General features: G+C 36.4%; 2 protein-coding genes across 5 annotated transcripts in view; one reads left to right on the forward strand and one right to left on the reverse strand.

Moving 5' to 3' along the window:
• The window catches only part of sema6a (sema domain, transmembrane domain (TM), and cytoplasmic domain, (semaphorin) 6A), a 97478-nt gene extending 96252 nt beyond the window's left edge, over positions 1 to 1226 (reverse strand). For 3 of the 4 annotated variants that reach the window (XM_073909171.1, XM_073909170.1, XM_073909169.1), the window contains exon 1: positions 1051 to 1226. The gene's annotated coding sequence lies outside the window, so the exon portion shown is untranslated. 4 annotated transcript variants of the gene reach the window in all.
• A 3371-nt stretch (positions 1227 to 4597) lies between these two features.
• Positions 4598 to 11577, forward strand: part of dmxl1 (Dmx like 1) — a 372767-nt gene continuing 365787 nt past the window's right edge. Inside the window, exon 1 of the mRNA XM_073909971.1 lies at positions 4598 to 4676. The gene's annotated coding sequence lies outside the window, so the exon portion shown is untranslated. The remainder of the gene's footprint in view (positions 4677 to 11577) is intronic.

Here is an 11577-nt window from a genome sequence, read left to right on the forward strand (position 1 = left end):
ACACACATACACACACACACACTCACAGAGCTGTAGTGACGTGTGTAGTGTACAGTATATTCTCTGAACTCGACACTCTGCTCTTCTCCATCCCCACACTCCTTCACTCTGTCTGACTGATCAGCTCTTTTCCTCATGGAGACCAAAACAACCAACACACAACATCAACATTTACTGCTGCTGCTGGACATCCGGTCCCCACACTGTGTGAATTATGAGGTACACACTCGCTCTCTCTCTCACACACACACACACACACACACACACACACAGTGCTGTATAGATGAGCAGGACAGAGTCAGGTGTAGCTCTAGATACTGTAATGTGGTGAGATACACCTGAACACAGCGCTGTGTGTGTGTGTGTGTGTGTGTGTGTGTGCTCTGGAATCTTGGCTCTGTGCTCGTGTGGCCATCTGCACATCACCGGGAGAAAAACAACCAACCACCAGCAGACAATCAGATTAACAAACGGACTTTTATTGTTATTGTGCTCATCCAGCTGGAGAACACACTCACACACTCTCACACACACACACTCATTCGGGGCTAAAGTGCTGGAAACAGACCGAGCGCTGACACGGACACACCCTGACCGACCCCCGGGGTCAGAGAGAGCGAGCCCCGACACACACCTCCAGTCTCTCTCTCTCGCGCACACACACACTCTCTCCACAACACAGCAAGTTCACCAGCGCATCAGCAGCACTTATAATAATCAGCAGCACACACACACACACACACACACACACACACACACACACACACACACTCGTCATTTCACACATTTCATCAATTCACGAACGCGTGTTTGAGCGGGGGAGATGCTGCCTTATTCATTATACCCCTCACACACACACACACTCAAACACACTCATGTACACCCCTAATCAATGAGTCCTTGGTAAACTTCAGCGGAGTGACGTCACAAACACTGATCAAAGCGGCGCGCGATACAATGTGACAACAACAATAATGTAAGAATCGCGCGATCGCGGCGGCGGCGGCGGCGGCGCGCGCGCGGGTGCTCGTGATTGTCTGTTATACGTACCGCTGTGTTTGACACCTTCCTCACATCGATATATCCATCAGAAAAATCCCGATCACATCTGATCACTGATCGATCGATCCGCGCGGGTAGAGGAGAAACAACCAAAGGAACAATGCGCGCTCATTCAGCTCCACACACACGAGCAGCGCTCATCCTATTAGAGATGAAGCTTTACTGAGCTGAGCTCGCAGCAGCTGTCACACACACACACACACACACACACAGGGAGGAGCCTCAGACCTCAGCTTTTGTTTCATCGGAGCTGCTGTCAGATGCTCATCTTCGCCAAATTCACCAGCACTGACTTACTTTCCACTGTGTGTGTGTGTGTGTGTGTGTGTCTGTGTGTGTGTGTGTGTGTGTGTGTTTATTTCATGATTAACGTAAGAAAAGCACGTGGAGTTCCTCATTACAGTTCGAGCGGAAGCTTCATTATTGAAAACAGTTATTTCTGTATTATTGCACCGCACCTGATCTACTGAACACTTATTGATTAATGATTATTGATTAAATATTTCTCTTGCCTGAACATTATGACAGTAAAGGTTTTAAATTGACGACAGGTTTAACTACAGTCATGAATAAACAACAGATATAATGGAATAGAGTAAAAGGATTTAGATTTAGTTCGGTTTAATTCAGCTTATCTTGATTTTATACCTACACAAAAGATTAATAGCATGCAGTCTTGTTTTAGGCGGAATGGGAAACAACACAGAACATCACTGAAACTTAAAATTAACGTGAACATGTTTTTAAATGAGTCAATTATTTAAAATATACAACAAAATTACTCAAACTTCAGATAAAATAGTTACAAAAACATCAAAATTACAAACAATTTGAGACGTAAATTCAAAATAGTTATTTAGATTAAAATTTTTTTATTAGTAAATAAGGAAAAACTAATCAAATGACTAAACATGGTATTATATGTGAATTGAAAACCCTAAATAACATCATTTTAAAATGAAAAATGAGTAAAAACACAAAATTACTGAAACATTACTCAGACGTAAATTGAAAATAAGTGTTATTTAAATTTGTAAAATTATAAAAAACAACAAAATTACAAAACATTCAACTGAAAAATAGTAAATAACATTAAATTAGTTAAAGAAAAACGTTTAGATGTACATTAAAATAGTAAATACAGAAAATGTTTAAATTAGTAATTTCTAAAAATGTAATTATATGTAAATTGAAAATACTAAATAACATTTTTTTTTAAATGCAAAAACAGAAATATTATTGAAACATTAATAATACTATTTTTATTAGTAAATTATTAAAAACGCATAACAAAATTACAAAGAATGTAACAGATGTAAATGGAAAGCAGTAAAATCCATTAAAGTAAATAAAAAAAACACAACATTACTAAAACTTTAATTAAATGTAAATTAAAAATATGAAATTACATACATTTTTAATTGAGTAAATTATTAAAATCACACAAAATTACTTATACTTTGATTCAATGTACATTAAAATACTAAATAACATCCATTTTAAATGAGAAAACACACTTCAAAATTACAAAGAGTTTAATTAGATGTAAATCGAAAACACTAAATAACATAATAAAAAAATTAAAATGAGTAAAAACACAAAATTACTGAAACATTAATCAGATGTAAACTAAAAATATTTGATAAAAGTGTTATTTAAATTAGTAGATTATTAAAAACAACAAAATTACAATTCAATTAGATTGTAAATTGATAAATAGTAAATAACATTACATTAGTAAAACACAAAATCACTAAAACTTAAAAAAAAATTAAAAGAGTAATTACTGAAAATTTAATTATATGTAAATTAAATTATAATATAAGGGGCGGCGGTGGCGCAGTAGGTAGTGCTGTTGCCTCACAGCAAGAAGGTCGCTAGTTCAAGCCTCGGCTGGGTCAGTTGGTGTTTCTGTGTGGAGTTTGCATGTTCTCCCTGTGTTGGTGTGGGTTTCATGAGTAATCATTAAAAAGCAAAAGTTTAATTAGATGTACATTAAAAATACTTAATAAGATTCATTTTCAAATGAGTAAAATCACGTACAACAGAATTACTCAAATTTCATAAGGTGTCAATTGAAAATATTAAATACAATATTTTTTTATTAGTAAATTATTAAAAACACAATTACTAAAACTTTAATTAGATGTAAATTGAACACAGTAAATAATTTTTTCAGCTTTAATTTCAAATAAAACAAATCATATCGTACCATATTATCAGAATGACATCATATTAACAGAATTTTACTTTATAATGAAAAAAAGCTCAAAATCAGAGAGATCAAAAACAATAAACAAATAAATGAATCTATAAAAACCTTACAGCATGCAGCTAAGAAATGGAGGATACATCAGAAAAGATCCCCGAATTCTTTCAGAAGTCCATGGTGATGCTCTGACACTGAGCAGTGTTTTCTCAGGGGTGCAGAAGGAGATCAATTCGTTGCTCCAGTGTTTTGTAGATGGAGAGTCAGGGCATTTCCAGACAAATCAAACATATTTTAAACGAGTAAATTACTACACAACAAAATGACAACAACTGCAATTATTACATGAAAATACAAAATATAAAACAAATGCTGGAGAGAATGAGAAGCCTCTTGTGGAAGGTTATTTATCCGCGTGTGGATTAATACATTAATGCATGAACAATGGATGGATAAAGACAATTAGGGCAGAGAAAGGAGTGTCGGGGACGGGGCTTCAGTGAGAAACAATGATGGAGTGAATTGAGACGGAGAGGAGCTGAAGCGAGACGCTCGGGGCCTCACACTCTTTGTGTGTGAAAAAGGCCTTGCCGGTGGTCCCGTCATCATCTCTGCGCAGTGTGACCCCGAAAACACAAGCCCCATTCACACACACACACACACTGTACACACACACACTACATGAGAATCATAAACGGGGCCCTCTGCAGTGTGCACAAATTACTGTCATTTGTTACGGCTGCATGTTTTTGTGTCTCATATTTAACTTTGCTTCTGACTATAAAACCTTCATTTAATCTGAATTAAAAATATTTATTGTGGAGAAAAACTCAATTATTCACACTCACTAAAATTATTGTTTAATGCAGAGACAAGAAATATGTGTTGTCTATGTGCAGAGTCTTGTTTAGATTTGATAATCCTGCTTTAGACACACCTAAAACACTACTGTCATTTCTTACAGCTAAATGAATGAATTACCCTCAAATGACAGTTCTGACATGCTTGAAAATGAAATATTTATTTTAATATTAATTAAAATATTGATTCTGCCCAAGAAAAAAAAATGAAATGCCTTTTTATAGATGATCAATGAACTAATTTAATTTCTCTTTAAAATCAAAGTGAGTTGTGCTTTGGATTCATAATAAATACACACTCACTGGCCACTTTATTAGGTACACCTTACTAGTTCCAGGTTGGCCCCTTTTTGCATTCAGGACTGCCTTAATGCTTAATCCCTAATCCCCCACACCATTACACCCCCACCACCAGCCTGAACCGCTGATACAAGGCAGGATGATCCATGCTTTCATGTTGTTGAGTCGAGCATCCGAATGTGTCAGCAGAAATGGAGACTCATCAGAGCAGCAACGTTTCTCCAATCTTCTATTGTCCAGTTTTGGTGAGTCTGTGTGAATTGTAGCCTCAGTTTCCTGTTCTTAGCTGACAGGAGCGGCACCCGGTGTGCTCTTCTGCTGCTGTAGCCCATCCGCCTCAAGGCTGGCCGTGTTCAGAGATGCTCTTCATGCTGAAATGCAGTGAGCTGCTGTCACGTGTTTGGCTGAGTAGAAATTTGCGTTTATGAGCAGTAAGATAGATGTACCTAAGTGAGTGTATAACGTTAGTCTGTGCTAATGCTATTTCATTTTCAGTAATGGTGTAGATTATCTGCTGCTGCTTTCAGTCTGGATATCATCAAACTCACAATAGAAATAGATAAAGACTGAAAGCACATAAGCAGAACCTTTATTTGATGTGGTCACGACAGGAAAACTGCTGGCTTATAAAGTAAAATAATCTTCAGAAAGCGGACGCTTGTAAGTTCACCTATGAGGTTTGTGTTTTTGCTTTAGGATAAACTGATTAACACCGTGTCTAATCAGAACCCAGCATTTTTCACTTAATCCAATATAAAAGTGTACTTTGGTGGAAAGACGGTGCAGTTTGACCTTTGTTCAGTGTGTAATGGTGTGTTTATACGCGGCGTCTCATTACTCTGTCAGTCAGGACACACACTGTAGATCCGCATGCAGTAATTATGGGGTGTAGCGCTGCTTTTACATAATGACAGTTCATTTCATCATGGCAGGACCAAACCTACAGCACACGCTGGAGAAAAGCGCCTCTGCAAGATGTAAATAAACACTAGACGACTGTCTGTTTTACAAGAGCACACCATCTCATTCTCTCAAATATGATGTCTAATTCAGCGTGTTGTATCTGCAGATTTTTCATTAATAGTTCATGATGTTTAAGAGTTAAATATAAACTGAGTGAAAGCTGGGCATTCAGCATACATACTTTCAGAAGTAAAATGGATTCAAAGCTGTGTGTGATGGAGATGGAAATAAATTTTCCTGCGAATGCAAACGAGCTTTAGTTTGAATAAAATATTAAAAACACACAGTAAAATGACTAAAACTTTAATCAGGGAGAATTGAACAAATAGTAATTAATGAAATGGTTTTCTTTAGTAAAGACTTTGGCTTGACATCAAATTTTTTGGTCAGCAGCCACTGTGGCTAGTAGATTCCCGACATGACTAGCCACTCGCCATCATTATAGCCACAATTATATTGGTAAAATATATTTTATTTGCATAAATGTGACTTTGACATGCTGAATTCTCTTGATTTAGATGTTGGGTTATGTCCACATGCCTCCTCATTCATTTCAGTGTTTGTGTGTGTTGTGTGTGAGCTCGCTCTCTGTGCTTGAGCAAATGGGTCATGGTTTCATAGTGTCACGTTGCTAATACTTTTTATTTTACAGGACTCTTCTGGGCTCAAAATTAAGTATTTTTCAAATGTATCTCTGACCACACCAAAAATAAAGAAATAATTATTTCTTAGTGTCAAAAAACATTAAATATAGCTGCATGCAGGCACTTTTTATTCAACAAAATCTTTCTATAAACAAAACACATCAATTAATATTTAAAAAATAGGTCTCATATCATCATTTAACATATAAATGAGGAGTTGATCTCCTATTACAGCAGTCTTATTATAACAACATTGATAATTAAAGCATATGAACAAAAATAACTGAGCAAAAGACACAGGTGAAAAAACATAATCAAAGGATGATCACATGCATACACATCCCAGATGAAGAATGCAGAGGCCCCTGGACACTGTCTTGAAGGCCCTCTATAGCCGCACCTCTATAGTTGAATTAAAAAATAAGATTAATAGAATATTTTTTTAATAAAATTAATCTATAATGTATTGCCCAGTAATAAATGATATACAGTTCAGATATTTCTAGTCTACAAAGATTTGAGTTATTTATAAAGCATTTAAAGCACACTTTGAAAAATAAAATGCTAATACAACTAGTGATCATTAATGGATTTTAATATACTTGTTCAGGTTCACTGAAGCAGCACTAACATTATATTTAAGGGTATTTTTAATGTAGAACTTCTACAAACTTATCATGCACATGATTTGCATATAACACCTCTCCAATCCAGTTCTATGAATCTGAGTCCTCCATAACACACACACACACACACTTAATAATGATTCCTACTTGTCTTCCTCGTGATGCAGAGTAGGCAAAATCTGATATATAGTGGGGTTCATGATCATGATCGTCTCAAAACATGTTGCCATGCGCTTTACGAGCTGCGCCACTCACGCTGCTGTCAGCCGCTCTCTTTAGTTATGTTGTCCCTGTCAATCAAACGGTGATGAGCGGGATTCACTCAGCTCATTCCAATAAATAGACACTACAAAATCAGCCAGTTGTGTTTCACTAGTGCTGTCAAAATTAGTGCGTTAACGCATGCGATTAATTTGAAATATTTAACGTGTTAAAAAAATTTATGCAATTAAGGCAGTTGCAGGGTTTTTTTTTTGCTTCCTGTTGTGGTGGATGTGTTCAACATGCAAAGAAATATGGATAAGACCAAGGAAGCACTTTTTGAAGGCAAGTTTCAGTATAAAACAATTAATGTCGCATCACCAGGCAGCGATCATGCGTGTTGTATCTGAAGGGTGTCGCTCCGGCGCGTTGTGTGTGTCTGTCTGTGTGTGTGTGTCTGTGTCAGGGGTTGAGTGAGCAACGTATCTGAGTAGGGGCGTGTGCAAGCGAGACGTACCTGAAGAGCTAGGAGGGATGCGGTGGAGAGGGGTGTGCAACCTATTTAAGGACCGGGCGGGAGACGCGCGATTTCCGGGAGATTATCATTCATTTGTGGGCATCCGGGGGTCTCTGTGCATTTTTAGGATACTCCCGCAACTTCCGGGAGACTTGGGATGTCTGGACTGGACTGTCTTAGCAACTGGATGAATGCAAAGGAGGACTGAGCTAAATTGTTTCTACTTTATAATTAATGTTCTCACAGCAATACAACTTTACAATAAGTGCAACTGTTTTTATTCCATACTTTATTATTATTATTATAATTTTCCATATCTGCAGTGCCTGTATTTTGGCATTTTTTTGCAGTCCACTTAGAATCCAACATGGTAATCAATGTTTTCTGTATTGGCATTGATTGTTTGCAAACGACACTAACATGCCTGTGTTTTAATTTCTGTAATAATATGGCTGTCAGCCAGGATCTTGATGGTTTATTGTGGGTTTGTTGTTTACATGAAGAAATCTGTGTTACAAGTTAAACAAGAATTCTAATAAACAATTATATTGTGAATTTAAATAGTTTTTGTCTTGCGTTTACATTAATTTTACATTTGAATAGCCAAAATGACAAGTTTCAGTCTTTTAAATGTGATTAATCGCGATTCATTTTCAAAAAAATTGGCGGGTGCTAATGTCAAGCCCTGGACAAAATACACAACAAAACAACTAAAATTGCAATTTATTAAGAAGAAATATTAAAAAATGAAAGAAGAACAGAAGATTTTTAGGCATCATGATGAAAACTCCTCTTCAACCTTTATTTTTCATGAGTGTGCATTAAAGCAGACCTCTTCTGCTCCTTTTATAAGCTGTCTCAAGAGTGTGTGTGTTTGTGCTCCAGCTCTCTAAAACTGACCCCTTCAGGCTTTGATCTTAATTGTGGTGTTTTGGTGACTGTGGCTTTAAATGCAAATGAGATTGTGCTCTTTTCTGAAGAGGGCGGAGCTACAGATGACTGCACGTCACCATAGCGACAGATGGCTACTTTTCACTCAGGACTGCTGTTTATGTAAATGAGATGGAGAGATGGGCACTAGTGGGCGGGGCTTTCCCCTTCTGATGACACGTACAAAGTGAGAATGTCAATCAAAGTGTTTCTGCATCAAGTCTGATTATTCATTCATTCATTCATTTTCTTTTTAGCTTAATCCATTTATTAATCAGGGGTCGCCACAGCGGAATGAACCGGCAACTATTCCAGCATATGTTTTACGCTGTGGATGCCCTTCCCATCACTGGGAAACACCCATACACACTCATTCACACTCATACACAACGGTCAGTGTAGTTGATCAGTTCCCCTATAGCGCATGTGTTTGGACTGTGGGGGAAACCGGAGCACCCGGAGGAAACCCACACTGCTGACGCACACACCACCAGGGTTAAATCCTGCATAAAAGCAATTCTGCATAATAGGGCCCCTTTAAATACATTAAAATGGATTGATACACAATTAAAATAAAAAATATGTAATAATTTACTATAGACTCAGGGTGAAAGACAAGTCACACAGCAAATATTCTCAGCAGCTGACATGATTTGATATGAACACTCAGAAAAGCCTATTAAAAGCAGGGTGTGTCTGAGATAATAATACATTTTCCTGTAAAAGTCAAGCACATGTAAGGAAGTCCAAATGACATGCATGATGAACAGCTGCTGTTTTTCTAATTATTAATACAGATATTACACTGATTTTCAGTTATACACTGCAAACATACGCTGTTGTCAGATGATTTTAGATGAAATATCTAAATCAGGAAGAGTTTTTACACAAGCAGAAATAAAGTCTTGATATGATCAGAAATAATGAGTGAAAATGAAGAGAGTTTCTCCCTAAAACAAGCAGAATACTCTGACAATGGCGAGGAGAAATAAACCTTTTCATTTTGACACATGATTATTTTACTCACCCTATTGTCAGATTATTTTGCTTGTTTTAAATAAAAAAATTCACATAATTTCGCCTCATTATTTAAAAAATACACCACATGGAAGTGGATTTTGTGCAGTGTGTTGTTGGTGGGATTGTGTTGTTGTGTTAATGGGAAGTGTAATGGTCTCTGTGGGTCTCTGCTGGTAATCTGATGGCATATAAATATTAAAAGCAGTAAATCCCAATGAGCGGTCCTCTGGAAGGCATGAGAGCGCGCTGGCTTTACTGCTGAACAGTTGATGGTGTGTAATGGATCTCCTGAACGTCTCTATAGTTATTTTCAGCGAGAGTTTAAGAATCTGACAGCAGAATAATAGAGTCTCTCCACATCTCAGCGGCTTCTTTATTATCTGTTGCTTTACTGTAAAAAATAGACGGTTAAAACGAACTGTACAACTTCAATGGTAAAACCTGTTTAACAGTTTCCTTACACACTGCAAAAGATGCTGTTCTCACTCAGAGTGTGTGTGTTTTGTTTCTAGTCCAAATATCTACAAATTCTTAAAACAACATTTTCTAGACAAGTAAACAACATTGTTTTGTTTCTGGAAATAATCAGTCAAAATGAAGAGAGTTTCTCCCTAAAACAAGCAGAATAATCTGCGGTGGGGAAGAGAAATAATCTTGTTTTTGCTTTGCATTTAATGTAATTTCTTTCACCAAAATTCTAATAGATCCAAACATTTAACCTTTAAATAAACAACATGATTTATTTTCAAACTGATTTATTTTCTCTTTGTCATGATGACAGTAAATAATATTAGACTAGATATTCCTCAAGACACTAGTGTTCAGCTTAAAGTGACATTTAAAGGCTTCACTAGGGTAATGGAGTATATGCTGAAGCATGCTAATAGGACTTTTAATTTGCCAGTGACCTGGGTTAAGCGCTTCCAGCGAATTGTTTGCCAATGCAAAAACTGGCGCGTTTAAGGTCTGTTTTGTTTATAAATCAGCGATCTCCACTGGCTGAGTGATCTCCTATATAAAGTGGGTCTCTGATTGTACAGAAGCACTGCATTACATTGCATTTCCCCCCGCCATGTCTTTATAATACAAGCATTTATTTTACCCCAGTATATTCAATAGAGCTTCTGCGCTAGCCTGCTGATTCTGACGGGCGTGTGCGAGTACTTGCGAGGACTTTTAGTCTCGTTTAACGCTTGAGCAACTAAATGAATGCCAAAGTCTGTTTAACTGATTGTATTTTAATGACATTACAACATTGATGCTGTAAAAGCAACCGTATAAAATGGAAAAACTAACAATAACAGCTCACCGGAAGTTTATCAGCATGGGAACAACACTAGCTCGGCATATACCCTATTAGGTTAACTAGGCAGGTTAGTGTAATTAGGCAAGTTGTTGTATAATGATGGTTTGTTCTGTTGAAAACAAATACAGCTTAAATAAGGGGTTAATAATATTGACCTTAAATGGTGTTTGAAAAATTAAAAACTGCTTTTATTCTAGCCAAAATAAAACAAATAAGACTTTCTCCAGAAGAACAAACATTATCAGACACACTGTGAACATTTCCTGATTCTGTTAAACATTATTTAGGAAATATTTAAAAAAAAAAAAATAAAATAAATCAAAAGGGGGTGAATAATTCTGACTTCAACTAACTATATATATATAATAAATATATATTTAATAAGTAAACCAAAAATATATTATTATAAATACATTATTATTATTATTATTATTATTATTATTATTATTATACAATTATTATTCTAAATAAATATGCTTGAATGCATGAATGTTAATTTCACTATAATTAAATTCTATAGAATACAAAGAAGATGTTTAATAGAATCATCTGTCGTCTCAGACTTGACACATGGCCGTGTTTTATCATCATCCCTCCCTTTTGCTTCATACAAAAGAAATCTATCAGGATCTGTGCTTCTAATAAATCACCATCATAATATTTAAACTTTAGTTTTGTCGACTTGTAAAGCTCACTACATGCCGACTGCCAAAATGAAAAAAAAATGGCTGTTCCGCCTGTTTCACTAAGCATGAGCAGCGTCTACTTGTTTGGCGTGTATGTTCTGGGATTTAAACTGGGAGCTTGAGCAGTGTGTGAGGCGCGTGAGTGTGGTTTTCAGCACGCATGCGTCAGTTTCCTTTTTAAATAATCTGCTTTGCTTTCACCAGCGTTGGTTCGGTTACACATAGAGAACTTAATCTTAATTTGGGATGACCA

This window comes from Danio rerio, chromosome 8, assembly GCF_049306965.1.
Source record: "Danio rerio strain Tuebingen ecotype United States chromosome 8, GRCz12tu, whole genome shotgun sequence".
NCBI classification, from domain to species: domain Eukaryota; kingdom Metazoa; phylum Chordata; class Actinopteri; order Cypriniformes; family Danionidae; genus Danio; species Danio rerio.